Source organism: Cetorhinus maximus, chromosome 16, assembly GCF_964194155.1.
Source record: "Cetorhinus maximus chromosome 16, sCetMax3.hap1.1, whole genome shotgun sequence".
Lineage (NCBI taxonomy): Eukaryota > Metazoa > Chordata > Chondrichthyes > Lamniformes > Cetorhinidae > Cetorhinus > Cetorhinus maximus.
The window spans coordinates 38,391,303-38,404,749 of NC_135894.1; positions in this window are offsets into that span (position 1 = coordinate 38,391,303).

Below are 13,447 nucleotides of genomic sequence, written 5' to 3' on the forward strand. Positions count from 1 at the left end.
GCTGGCACTTCTACCATTAAAGGAATTGATGATGGTACTGAACGTTATGCAATCATCAGCAAACGTCCCCACTTTTGAGTTTATGTTGGAGTGAAGGTCATTGATGAAGCAGCTGAAGATGGTTGGGCCTAGGACACTGCTCTTGGGCCTAGGACGCTGTTCAGAGGAGCTCCACAGCGATGTCTTAGGATCGAGATGATTGACAGTCAACAACCACAACAATCTCCTTTTGTGGTAGGTATGATTCCCACCAGTGGAGAACTTCCTCTAATTCCCACTAACTTCAATTTTAGTAGTGCTCCTCAATGCCAAACTCAATGAAATGCTGTCTTGATGTCAAAGGCACTGATTCTCACCTTATTTCTGGAATTCAGCCCTCTTGACCATGTTTGGCCAAGGCTGTAATAGGGTCAGGAGCCAAGTGGCCCTGGCAGAACCCAAAATTAGCATTGGTGAGCAGTTTGTTACTGAATAAGTGCCACTTGACAGCACTGTCAACAAAACCTTCCATTACTTTGCTCATGTTAGAGAGTAGACTGATGGGACATCAAGGGAAAAGTGGCAGAGGGTGGGAGGGCAAACTTGTCATCCTGAGAGAGGCCAGCAGGTTCATGCCCAAAGAGCCACTGTCACTCTGCCAGGATGCCACTTCAGCAATCCTAGTGATGTGTTAGAGCACAGGTTGCTGGACTGCTGTAAGACCCTGCAAGTCCCTTTGAACAATGGTATCCGCTGCCATGATGGAAGCAGTCTGAGCCTGCATGGCACCGAGCTGACCTTACATTACAGCAGCCTGAGCTTCCACTGCAGCACTCAGACGTCGTGGCTTCTGCTTGTACTATAATGGAAGCTGAGACATTGGCCATCAGATGAGGGGGAAGTGGGATGTGAGAAGGATGGTCAGGTATGAGGATACCGTCATCCTTTGATAGTTTCAGGTCTGCCGCTGGCCATGCCCTCACTGGACGGCCAGTCCAGTGATGGACGGCACTGTCTCCTCTCTCAGGGTGAGGACCTGCAGCCATGCCTATCCCCCAGTGGTTAGCACCTGTTGCTTTAGGTTATGTGCCAACTGAAGAACACTTATGATTCATAAAAGAGAATGTGTCAGTCTGCACCATAGAATCATAGAAAGTTTACGGCACAGGAAGAGGCCATCGTGTCTACACTGGATAAAAAACGAGCCACCCAGCCTAATGCCACTTTCCAGAATTTGGTCTGTAGTCCTGCAGGTTATGGAATTTGATGTGCATTTCCAGACAACTTTTAAATAAGTTGAGGATTTCTGCCTCTACTCTCCTTTCAGACAGTGAGTTCCAGATCCCCACCACCCTCTGGGTGAAAAAGAATTTCCTCATCTCCTCTCTAATCTTTCTACCAATCACTTTAATCTATGCCCTGTAGTCACTGACTTCTCTGCTAAAGTAAGTAGGCCCTTCTCATCCACTCTATCCAGGCCCCTCACAATTTTGTACGTCTCAGTCAAATCTCCCCTCAGCCTTCTCTGTGCCAAGGAAAACAACCCCAGCCTATCCAATCTTTCCTCATAGCTGCAATTTTCCAGTCCTGGCAACATCCTCATAAATCTCCTCTGTGGTCTCTCTAATGCAATTACATCCTTTCTGTAATGAGGTGACCAGAACTGCATAGAGTACTCAAGTTGTAGCATAACTAATATTTTATATAGTTCCAGAATAACCTCCTTGTTCTTATATTCTATGCCTTGGGTAATAAATGAAAGGATTCCAAATGCATTCTTAACTACCTTATCAACTTGTCCTGCTGCCTTCAGAGATCTGTGGACATTCACTACAAGATCTCTCATTTCCTCTACTCCTCTCAGTATCCTTCCATTTTTTTGTGTAATTGTTAGGAAATTGAGAGTTTAAGTAAGTTGTATATGTAATTGTGTGTCTTCAGAATAAGCTGCAGCTTTAGGTTTAAGATTAATTTATAATTTTTCTATTTGTCGGTTAAAAAGATGAAACCCGGGATCTAATTTCGTTTTAGAGTGGTGACAGCAAGTCTAAGCTCTGTTTGTATACCTGCATTTTTAATGAGTTTTTTATGACCCTTGAAGTGGAGAGCTGTGTTATCAAGGGGGAGTAATGGTTTAAGGAAGTTAAAGCAAAGGAGAAAAAACTGCCTAGCGACAGGGGTCCAGAGAGAGAGAGGCCCCACACACACAGACAAAGAAATCAAAAACAGTTTGAGTTCAGTGGGTCAGTGTGCTCTAAGGTTGAAAGGAGTTGCCAGCAGAAGCAGCATAGGAGAGAGACAAATTGCAAGTCCCAAACTAAAGTTGAAGCCAGCTGCCAGGAGAAGCAGGACACTGGAGAGGGAACTGCAAGGAGCAGGTTCCGAAAGCTAAAGAAGAAAGTCCCCAAATCCAGGGAAGCTGGAACAGGAAAGGTCCCAAGAGGACAGTTAAGTCAAAGGACAGGGACAGGAACCTGGAAAAGGCCCTGTTAAGTGAAGTTAAGAGTGAGGAGCAGAGGAAGTTCCCAGGCTTAAAGAGGGAAAGCTGTAGGAAGCAAACTTAAAGCAAAATAGGCTTGCGAGAAGCCAGAAAATCCAAGGAGACAGCAGAAGACCTGTAACACTTTTCTATGGGCATGTGAAGTAGTGGTGTTCTGTTGGCATGGCTGAGTCAGTGAGGGAGAGTGTGTGGAAGAAAGCTTGAATGCATGTGGCGATCCAGGGGAGAGGAACATTGGAAGGAGTGTTCTAAACCCTGGAAGTGGGCCCTTGTGAAAGGTGTCTGAGAGAAAATGTTGTTTGGGAGAAAATTCCAAAGCGGGTTCTTCGAGAGTGGAGATTGGAAACCCTCGTGTGAAAGGTGGAGTTCAGTGAGACCAGTTGGGTTTGACAAGTGTCTGGGAGAAGTTGATGAGAGATCCATAGCATTTGTTTAATTTGGCATCTGTCACTTGGTTTCAGAGTGTGGTGTGCCTGACCACAGGTCGCCTATTGGTTTACATGGACTGTGTACTTACTGTGAGCATTAGCGTATAAGATAGCTTTTGTACCTTGTGTTATCCTTATGAATCTGTATGTAACTGTAAAGGTATAGTTGTGGGTGAAGGAGTATTGTAATATAATTAATATTTTCTTGTTTAATAAATGCTTTTTTTGTTAAAAGTTCATTAGCTGACTCCGGTGACTCTGTTCTCCAAGTTTCTAAGCAAAAAGTAAAAGTTAGGATCCACCAAGCCGGGTTCCACCCTGGGATCTGGCTTGTTCAGTAGTAACATCAGCTGAGATCATGACAGTAATCCTTTGCCTTGTTTGACTCCTCAAATGCATCACCTCACACTTCTCTGGGTTGAATTCCATTTGCCACTTTTCTGTCCACCTGACCATCCATTGATATCTTCCTGCAGTCTACAGCAATCTTCCTGACAATCTACCACACGGTCAATTTTTGTGCCGTTTAAAAACTTCTTGATCTTTCCCCCTACATTTACGTCCAAATCATTAAAAAGACCACAAAAAGCAGGGAACCTAGTACTGAGCCCTGTGGAAACTGGAAACTGTGGAAACCTCCACTGGAAACAGCCTTCCCATCACAAAAACATCCATCAACTTTGTTTCCTGTCACTGAGTCAATTTTGTATCCAGCTTGCTACATTCCCCTGGATCCCATGGGCTTTGATTTTTTTAACCAGTCTGCCATGTGGGATGTTATCAAAAGCCTTGCTAAAATCAGAAGTACAATAGTGACACTTACAACTTTAGTTTCCTTATTTCATAATTTCACTAAAGCTAAGGAATAAATCCAGAATCCAGAGAAATTAGGTTCACTGGGGCCTGTTTTTGGATGCTATGAGTGCTCTTACTGTTCCAAAATGGCATCCACATCACTTGTGCACACTTCTGACATGAGGCACACTGGACACTGTCTTGATAAAGGGTTTAGTGTGTATGCCAGAAGCTTGCAAAGCAGGCTGACTAATCATTAACCAGCTTGCAATACTTAACTGGCTTAACTTAGCCTTGTACATCTAAGTATGTCTTAAGATGGCCTGGCATGAAGGACTTCTCCCCACACCCCACACCCCCACCAATGCTATTTAAGGAGTCTATCAACCATTGAATGACCAGTTGCTGGTAGATTTCTTCTGATATTTTCTGCAAAGCAACATGTTTTTGATACTTTCCGTAGCTGCTTCAAGTTTCAAAAGTCTCCAGGATCTATTGGGGCAGGTGCTGAAGAACTTTTTGTTCACTTCAAGGCATTTAAAAAAAATTTGTTCATGGGATGTGGGCATCGCTGGCTGGGCCAGCATTTATTGCTAATTGCCCTTGTTCAGAGGGAATTTAAGAGTCAACCACATTTCTGTGGATCTGGAGTTACATGTAGGCCAGACCAGGTAATTTCCTTCCCTTAAAGGACATCAGTGAACCAGATGGGTTTTTATGACATTTGGCAATGGTTTCATGGTCATCATCAAACTTTTAATTCCAGATTTTTATTGAATTCAAATTTCACCATCTGCTGTGGTAGGATTTGAACACAGGTCCCCAAAGCATTACCCTGAGTCTCTGGAATACTAGCCCAGCAACAATACCACCATGCCACCATCTCCCCTTGCACAAATCAATTGCTGTTAGCGTAGGCATTGGTAGGCATTCCTCTTGTAACTGAGCATAAATGGGAGAATGAGCAGAGGCCACGCAGTGCAGGGCAAGCTGCTGGAAAAGGGAGGAAATAGAGGGGGAAAATGGTTCTCAGCAAAAAGCGATGTCCGTCCAGAGTGTTCAGGGAGCAATTCATTTACCTGAACTTCAGTGACGACCAGTGTTTGAGTCATCTGCGCTTCCATGAGGAGGTCATCACTGAAATCTGCCTGCTGCTAGAGTCATAGAGCAGGGCGAGGGCTAGTGACTGTGATGGTGACTGTCACAATGAAATTTTATGCATTGGGCTAATTCCAGTTTAGAGTTGGAGATATTCGCAGCATCCCGGTGTTTGCTGCTCAATGTTACATAAAGGAGGTCATTGAGGTTCCATTCATAGAGAGGTATGGCAGGATTTTACAGGCCTCACCAGAGGGTTTGCAGGAGGGGGAACCCAAAAACTTCCTCAGCTGCCCTTCCTGCCACACATCCTCCCACCCCCACCCATGCCCCAATTGAGGCTCTTGAGTGGCCAATTTATGGCCGCTTAAGTGCCATTTCCCACCTGGCCTCCAATTTAGAGGTCAATGGGAGGAATCCAGGTCACTCTGTTCAGGTAGCGTGGGTGGTGGGAGGGTTGGGGGGAGGTGGTGGGGCCTCCGTTACTGGTCCTGTTTCAAGATCAGACGTTCTCAGCCTCAAGGTCTGGGACCCCTGGGTGCTCCCTACTCACCTTCCCTTCAAATCATGACCCCTACCCCCAGGGCCTCCCCTCCTCTTCCTGCCACAAGACCCCGGAAGTACCTGGGGTTCTGGCACTTTGGCTCTAGTGACTGCTTGTTGTCCTATTAGTGGCCGCTGTTCCTGGTGATGCTGATGGCACTGCAGAGCTGCTGGCCAATCAGATAGGTCGACAGTTCTCTGAGGGCAAGCCCTGATCAGTGGAAACGCATTCCCAGTCAACCTCTCCAGCCGTGGGGTGGGAAACCCCACCATTGGAAAAATTCTGCCCATATTTCTTTTCAATCCCTCTTGACAAAGATGAGGAGGTGGAGCAAGCATGAGGGTTTACAAAGCTTCCCCTGATGCAGGGTGTCTTCATTCTGCAGCAGTCCACTTGGTCGGCTCTACCTCAGCTGCCATGACAAACCAACAAGTGTCTATTGGGTAATGAGGGCTATCCGCTGAAGGTATGGTTCATGACTCTGGGTCGTAGCCCACTCACACATGTGCAACATGCATATGATGAGAGCCGTGCTGCCACAACAAATGTGATGCAGCAGATCATTGGCATGCTGAAGCGGTGATTCTGCTGCCTAGACCACTCTGGAGGAGCCCTGCAGTACTCGTCTGTGCGGATCTCCAGATTTGTGGTGGTATGATGACAACCTCGGCATCATGAGGAAACAGCCCTTGTTATCACCTGTCAGGTGAGAAGTTGAGGAGTAGGAACACGAGGGGAAGCTTGAAGAGCAGGAGTGGGAAGGGAGCTTGCAACCTAGGCAGGTACTTACTGCTGCGGCTGTATATGAAAAATTATTCAGTAACTTCAACCTGAATTCTCCATCCACCAACAGTCCTACACCATATTTTCCCTGTAGCACTGACAATAATATTGGCCTCTTCGTCACAGTGCAAACATAAATGCCAACACAAAATTTGCACAATCCGAATCAAATTTATAAATTAAATCATGTCATATTGTATACAAAATTAAACTAACCAACCTTGTGCATTCCTTTATCATTAGATCATAATATAAAAAGAGTAGGAATAGGCCACTCGGCCCATCGAGCCTGCTCTACCATTCAATAAGACTATAGCTGATAGGAATGTGGCCTTAGCTCCACTTTTTTAACTTCCTTGTCGATCAAAAATCTGTTTAACTCAGCTTTGAATATATTCAATGACCTGTCCTAATGCTCCTACAAAACACTATCCAGTATAACTGGTGAAAGGTAACTGACGTTTAATCGAAGACAACCTCAAGCAGCTCTGGGGCTAGGCCCAGTTTCAGACTGCACCAACTCTGCATGGGCAGCAGCAGCAGCCTAGGCTGAAACCTAAAAGGCAACTGAAAGGATACTGGTGGAATGTCAGTGGTGGGATCACAAATGTTGTCATCCTGAGAAAAGGCAGCAAGTTTGTGCTCCATGGAGCCACTGTCACTCACCTGGGGCACCGTATCAGCAATCCTAGCAATGTTTTAGAGGACAGGTTGCTGGATCGCTGGCCTGCTGCAAGCCTCTTTAAGTATTGATATCCCCAGTCATGATGGGAGCAGTTTGAACTCACAGGGCATCACATGCTGCATCATGGTTGAGTCACAAGCACACAATAAATAGGAACAGGAGTAGACCATACGGCCTGTGGTGCCTGCTCCACCATCAATATGATCATGGCTGATTTTGGGCTTCAACTCCACTTTCCTGCCTGCTCCCCATATCCCATGATTCTGTGAGAGGCTAAAAATTTGTCCTTCCCAGCCTTAAATATATTCAATGATGGAGCACCCACAACCCTCTGGTTGTCCGTAAGTGTGTGATGGAGTTGACCACCATTTCCACACTAGAAAGGATGGACCCCAATCCCTGCAGAAAGCCCAGTGCCAAGTTGGTGCCAGACCCCTCCATGCTCCTTAGCATTGAACGCAGGCTTTCTGAAAGTCTTCCGAATGCGCCCGATATTTTGGTGTATACCCCAGTCAGTTTTTTTCAATAGCCTGGCCCATTGAGGTTCTCATCTGTGTTTTTTGCAGGAGAACTCATGTGTGACTTCACCCACCAGCAAGCTGGCACCTGTGCTATCCTTGCCCCTGCCCTAGCTGAGGGGGAAGTGGGATTTGAGAAGTAGGATTAGGTATGTGGATACCAACATCTTTAGTGGATTCAGCCCTGCTGCTGTCTGGCCTTAGCAATGGCCACTTCAATAATGGTTAGTATTGTCTCCTCCAAGGGGTTAGAATATCAAGGAGCACCTCTCTCCCTTCAGTTAGTTCCTGCTGCCTCTGGTTGTCAAGCAAGACAGGGAAAAGTGTCAGTGGGTGTTGTGCAATGTGTTTGTTTGGGTAATGTGACTATCATTGTTGAATATCTGCAGTGTGTGCAAGCTATCAGAGCGTTAGAGGCTTGCTATGTGTGTGAGGGTGAGGTGAAACATTTGAATTGTATGAACCCTGATTGATAGAGATTGTTGGTATGTGAGGGTGGGAGCAGTGTCTGAGGTGTCCAGGGTGCAGTTGGTAGGATATGGCATTTGAAGTTGCATTCACTGGCCTTGACTACTTGTGTGAGGTCATTAAACTTCTTGTGGCACTGCACCCAGATCCTCGGGTGTAGACTCCTAGCATTAACCTCCATGGCTATCTGCTCCCAATGCCTTCATATTGTGTATCTGGTTAGCCTTCTGTACCCTGCAGATATAGGACATCTCTTTTTCCATCTCTTTCACCAAGACCTCCGGTGCACTGTCCAAAAACTCTCTCTCATTGTTGATTTCTGCCCAGTCCTATTCTCAATGGTGCCAGAACATCCAGCCACAATGCAACTTCCCTTTATGGCGTGCAGGCTAGTTTAAAAAGTGCAAGTAACAACATTGGACTCCCTGCTTATACGCACAGCCAGTGAACAGCACAATTAATGCTAGCTGCATGTAACAATCATGATAATAAGTTGCAACATGAAGGTGACAGACATCGCAATTCTTGCACGGGTATCTGGGGCTATCTAATTTAGTCCCATAGTCAGCTCTAAGGTTGGTGTGAGACTCCCTTTATCAGGAAGTCTCACAGTGCTTCAGTTTGACTTGTATAAGTCAAGCAAGGTGTTAAAGAGTGTTTTAAAAGCACCCGGGGAGCTGCCTGAACCTCTTAGACATTTTATACAAAGCTACTACAAGTTACTGTAAGTCCTGAGGGAGTGCTAATGTGTCCCATGCTCTCTAAACACATAAATCTAGGGCTGGTTTTTCATCACTGAGGTGGCAACTCAAGTTGTGAAATTTCCTGACTCGCCTGGACCACCTTGGATAAAAGACCCTGAATGTTGCGAACTGAACTTGGGTGGGCGGGTGCAGAATGGAGTCAGGCCCGCTGATCCAGGAAGTAGAGCCTAGGCGACCATGTGGACAGCTGAGTGCCAAGGTGAGTTGGCTAGAAGGCCCACCTAGGTTCTTTGGGACTTTGTCCCAGTTGTGTTATAAGAATTTAGACCCTCTAGCCATCACCCCTCACACTTCCCCACCCACCACCATGGTTGCTCATATCCTCCATGTCAACTCATGTCCCCCACCTACCCCCATTGCCCCTCATAGCCCTCATGCCAACTCATGCACCCCACCCATCCCTATGTCTCCTTATAGCCCTCATGTCAATTCATACCAAGTCACCAGTATCCACCATAGGCAGATGTCAGGAGCCATGTGAAGATAAAATAAAATGAAGTTCTAAAAATCTAATAGAGATTTCACTATACAGACTTGATATTAAACAAACCCTATTCATGAAAGCTCATTCAAAGTTGTTTTTTAAAATCTCAAGTGCTTAATCTCTTATAAAAACAAATTAACTTCTATTCGTACTTCACATCAAAAGCTAATACCTTAATAGGATTGTCAGCATGTTAATCAAGCTGTGAACTCAGAATCCTTTGCAGAAATAATTTTATCTGTTGGAAATCAGCCAAGAAATCATGAAGAGCTCTTAGGGAAATATCAACAAACAACTATTGAAACTCTTAGAATAGCAGCTACACCACTGGCCAGTCAATAGAAGCAGTAAACCAGATTTTATTTTAACTCTCACTGTCAACTGCAGCATGTTTTGTTTTCATTCTTAAAAGGCTGAGGATTTAAATAACTTCAGATCATGACAGTTAAATAGGCCTTGTCTGCTCCACAAATTCATGACACGCACACTATGGGCTAATGCCCCTGCAAGAGCTGAAATGGGGCCTGTTTGAACTCAGCACTGAGGCAAAAATTGGATCAGTTGGAAATAGTCCTCCTGACTCCATGAAAATCCAGGCCTCAAACTATGGCTATGAAACTCTCCATCTGCAGGAAATCATACATATGCAGAACACATTTGTGAACAGAAGAATGAGAGCTTCAGTCAGGTTATATAAACAGGGTACTCCCTAGTTACAACCCCAACAAGGACCCTGCAAATCTGTCAAGGTGTCATCCTGGCAAAGGTGTTGGGGTCCAGCATTGGGAACCCACATCGTAGTTTGGTGCATCAGAGGGAGACTCTCTACTTTAATATTCTAGGTTGGGGGTGTCTGCGCTCACTAGGATGCATCTTTGGTACCCACAAGGAAGGCTTCCCTTCCCAGTCCATATATAGGAGTTAAAAAACTTAACATTTAAAGTAAAAGCCACAACCTAAGGGTGTTGCAGATCTGTGAACTGGCAGACTGATGCACCTTGTTTCACCCAGTGAACCAGCAAACCAGCCCACTGACAGGTTCCTTGGTTGAGAGAACATCTGGCCTGACAATAATGGTCTTTTTGGTGCTGGGGCTTGGGACCCTTATTTGCATTTGGGCCCTACCTCAACAGGGCCCTTGGAAACTGAAGTAGAAAGGACAAGAGACAGTGTACTGAACCCTGGCCTAATTTCCACTTGTTCAGCTGCACTTTTAGAGGATTTATGGCAGGACTGTGCCGGAAGGCTGCATCTCTCTTGCCGACAAACCTCTTCAACCTTTCCTTTTCCCATTCATCATGCCCTTGATTCACCTGGTGTCCTTCCTCCTCCAGGGCCTTTGCAAGGCAAAGTTGTGCAACATGTAGTACACGGTGACAATTCCTCAAGCCTTAGCCAAGTTGCAGCAAGATGCCCCCATCTTGAAATGAAGGCATTGCAACAGCCACATACAAAATGAGGATTAATGTCCATAATCTTAACCTCATGGCAGCAAATGAGTTGAATATTAAAAGAGAAAAATATTTTCTTTTTATACAGGCAGTGGGTTTGTGGGAACATATATAGGGAAACTCGGGTGGAATCTATACCCCCCTGTACCTCCAGTAATACAGCCGCCCCATAAAACATAAAACAAAATTCTCATGGATATTGTTACATGTCCATGTTTGCTGACACAAATATTTAATTGAAGGAAATTTCTGCTCAACTAATGCTGGATGTTGGACAAACAGTATGACAAATCCTAGACACTGGAGGGGTTGATGGAGGTGGTGGCGAGGTAGAGCCAGATTTATTTATTTACTGAACTTTTGCCTGCCTCCTATAATAACTCCAACTTATGGGTTTGGGTCTTCAGATGCAACTGCACAGTTAAATTAATATCGGGAAGAGTCAGAGCATTCCTCCCAAGAAGCTGAACTGGCTGGAGTTTGCCTTTCAAATATTCCGAGTTCTTCCTGTGGTGAAGCAAACCGGGCTGAACTCGTGACGCTGAGCAGACATCATCCTCGAATTGAGGGGCAGTCAACGATGGTGTCACCAGCAAGGTAGGTTTATTATCTATCGCTAGCTGCTTGGAGAGGTTGGTGCTGAGAGGCCTTCTTACACTGTACAGATTTTAGCATTATCGCTGCTTTTCACCCTAATTTGAAGTATTTATAAAACTCAGGATCCCATATGTGTTTTTGGCTTTCTAAATGTCTTCCCACCTGCAAAGATTTGTGTCTCAACAGAAGGAGGGTGGAATCATCCCAGATTTGCACTAAGAGCAGTAGAGGGTGGGGAAAACGACGATGGCAGCTTCTCAAGCGGTATCATCCCAAACCTGCCACATTAATTATGCATTCCCGGGAAACACGCTCTCGTTCGCCCGCCACACTGTCACCTTGCCGCTTCATCATGCCAACTGCCATATTTAAAATGTAGCTGCACGCACACCTCTCAGAGCTTCCAGCCCAGAACTGCTGCAAAGAAGACATGGCCCCAAAAGTCAAAAAGACTGGAGCTCCCAGGGTTCAATTACATTTCCTTTGAGCGCCTTTTGGACACAGTGGAGGCTCGGTGTGATGTCCTCTACCCCAGCTATGGCCACAGCATGGGCAGCAACCTCACTAATCTGGCTTGGGAGGCAGTGGAAGCAGTGGTCAGCACCAATGCCCTTCAAAAGAGGACTGGCACCCAGTGCCACAAGAGGATGAATGATCTCCCCTGTTTCACCAGGGTAAGTCACTCTTCTCATCGCCCTCAACTCACACACCCACAAACCAGACCCATATCCACAGGACTCCCACTCGCTGCCAGTTCAAAGGACATCACCATTCACTCTCTCAAACTCACTGTCATTGTCCTCATTCTGTCCATGGGACCACCCACCACCCACACAGGCTGGGTATACTTATCATCTGGCATATCAGCGTCTTGCTTACCCTTTCTCCATCTCTATCCATACAGGACAACCAGGCACACAACAAGAGGGAGAGGTCGTAGACCGGTGGCGGAATGCCCGAAATCAAGGTCCTCATGGCTGGTCGGCGAGGATCTGGACTGTTCCTGTGCTGACAGTGAGGTCGGCGCTGCTCTACAAGTGAGGATCCAGCAGTGCAACATCCATCAGGCAACCATGCTGTGAGTGATGTGTCCTCTTTCACAGGCCACTGCCATGTACTAATTATCTCCTCTTGTTTTCGTAGGCAGATCTGGGAAACAGCTAACAGAGTCCAAGACCCAGGGCCCCCAGTCAAGCCCCAAAGAAACCACTGAAGAGGAATCTGAAGGCATCCTCCCTGAAGTCCCATCACAGCTCTCACTCACACCTTCCACCAGCACAGAGACACACACCTCAGTGGGACCTAGCTTTAGAGTAGCCTTGGGATCACAATCTGGTGACAACATTGCACTTTCTGATCCACTACAGGCGGAAGCAGGGACTTCCCAGGTCCCCGGCACTCAGGGGACTGCTGGAGGCTAGAAATTTGCTGAGTCTGAGTCAGATGATGAGCCTCTGGACTCGGCCATGTCACATTTGCTGGAGGTGCAAAGGCAAGCTCAGGAACATCAGGAAGGGATGTCTGCTGCACTCCTCAGATTGCAAGGCATAATGGAGGAGTCCTTCCATCTTCATGCTGAGGTGATGGTGTCAGAATACCAATGCACTGAGGTCAACACTGGTAGGATGGCGGCCGCCATGGAGACCTTGGTCCAGGATGTCGCTCCTGCACTGCTGCGCAGGCTGAACTTCATCGCTGACGCCATAGTTGGCCTCCAACATTATGTATGCGAGTGAGGTGCGGGGCAGCTTAATCTCACTCCAGCTACACCTTCTCCTCAAGGTGTCAGCCTGGGGCCCTCAGGCACCAATAGGGAGGAGGATCAGCAGCTGCACATTCTGGGGTCATCCACCCAGGTGACTCCAGGAGTGTCCGGCCCATCCAAATCCCCTCTTCCTGTGACCTCAGCAGCTCCAGCTCCACAGGCCGAGGAAGGTGCCACTGCCACACAGCAGGACCCCGAAAGCAGGCCGAGGCCCATCAGGTCTTGGTCCTCTACAGGACGCCTGTCAAGGTTATCACAGACAGGGCATCACAGTCAACAGGCTGCCTCCACCTCCGCTGTGGATATCCGGGGAGCACCAGGGCGTAGTGGCAGGGTTAGGAAGGTTAAGAAGATGAAGTTGCATAGCCTAGGCATGGGTGTTAATCACTTGTACATAATGTTCACTATTGTCAATAAACTCCAAAGAATGTCTCCCTGCATATGGCTCCTTGTTTCTGATAAGCAGTGTTCATGTCACTCAGATGTGAAGCCTTTTTGCACAAGGTAAAGGCAGGTGTCTCAGTCCAGGGCCTCTTCCCTGTGCTCTATGCAGCCTTCAGACCACAGTGATGGTCCAGCCTCACACTC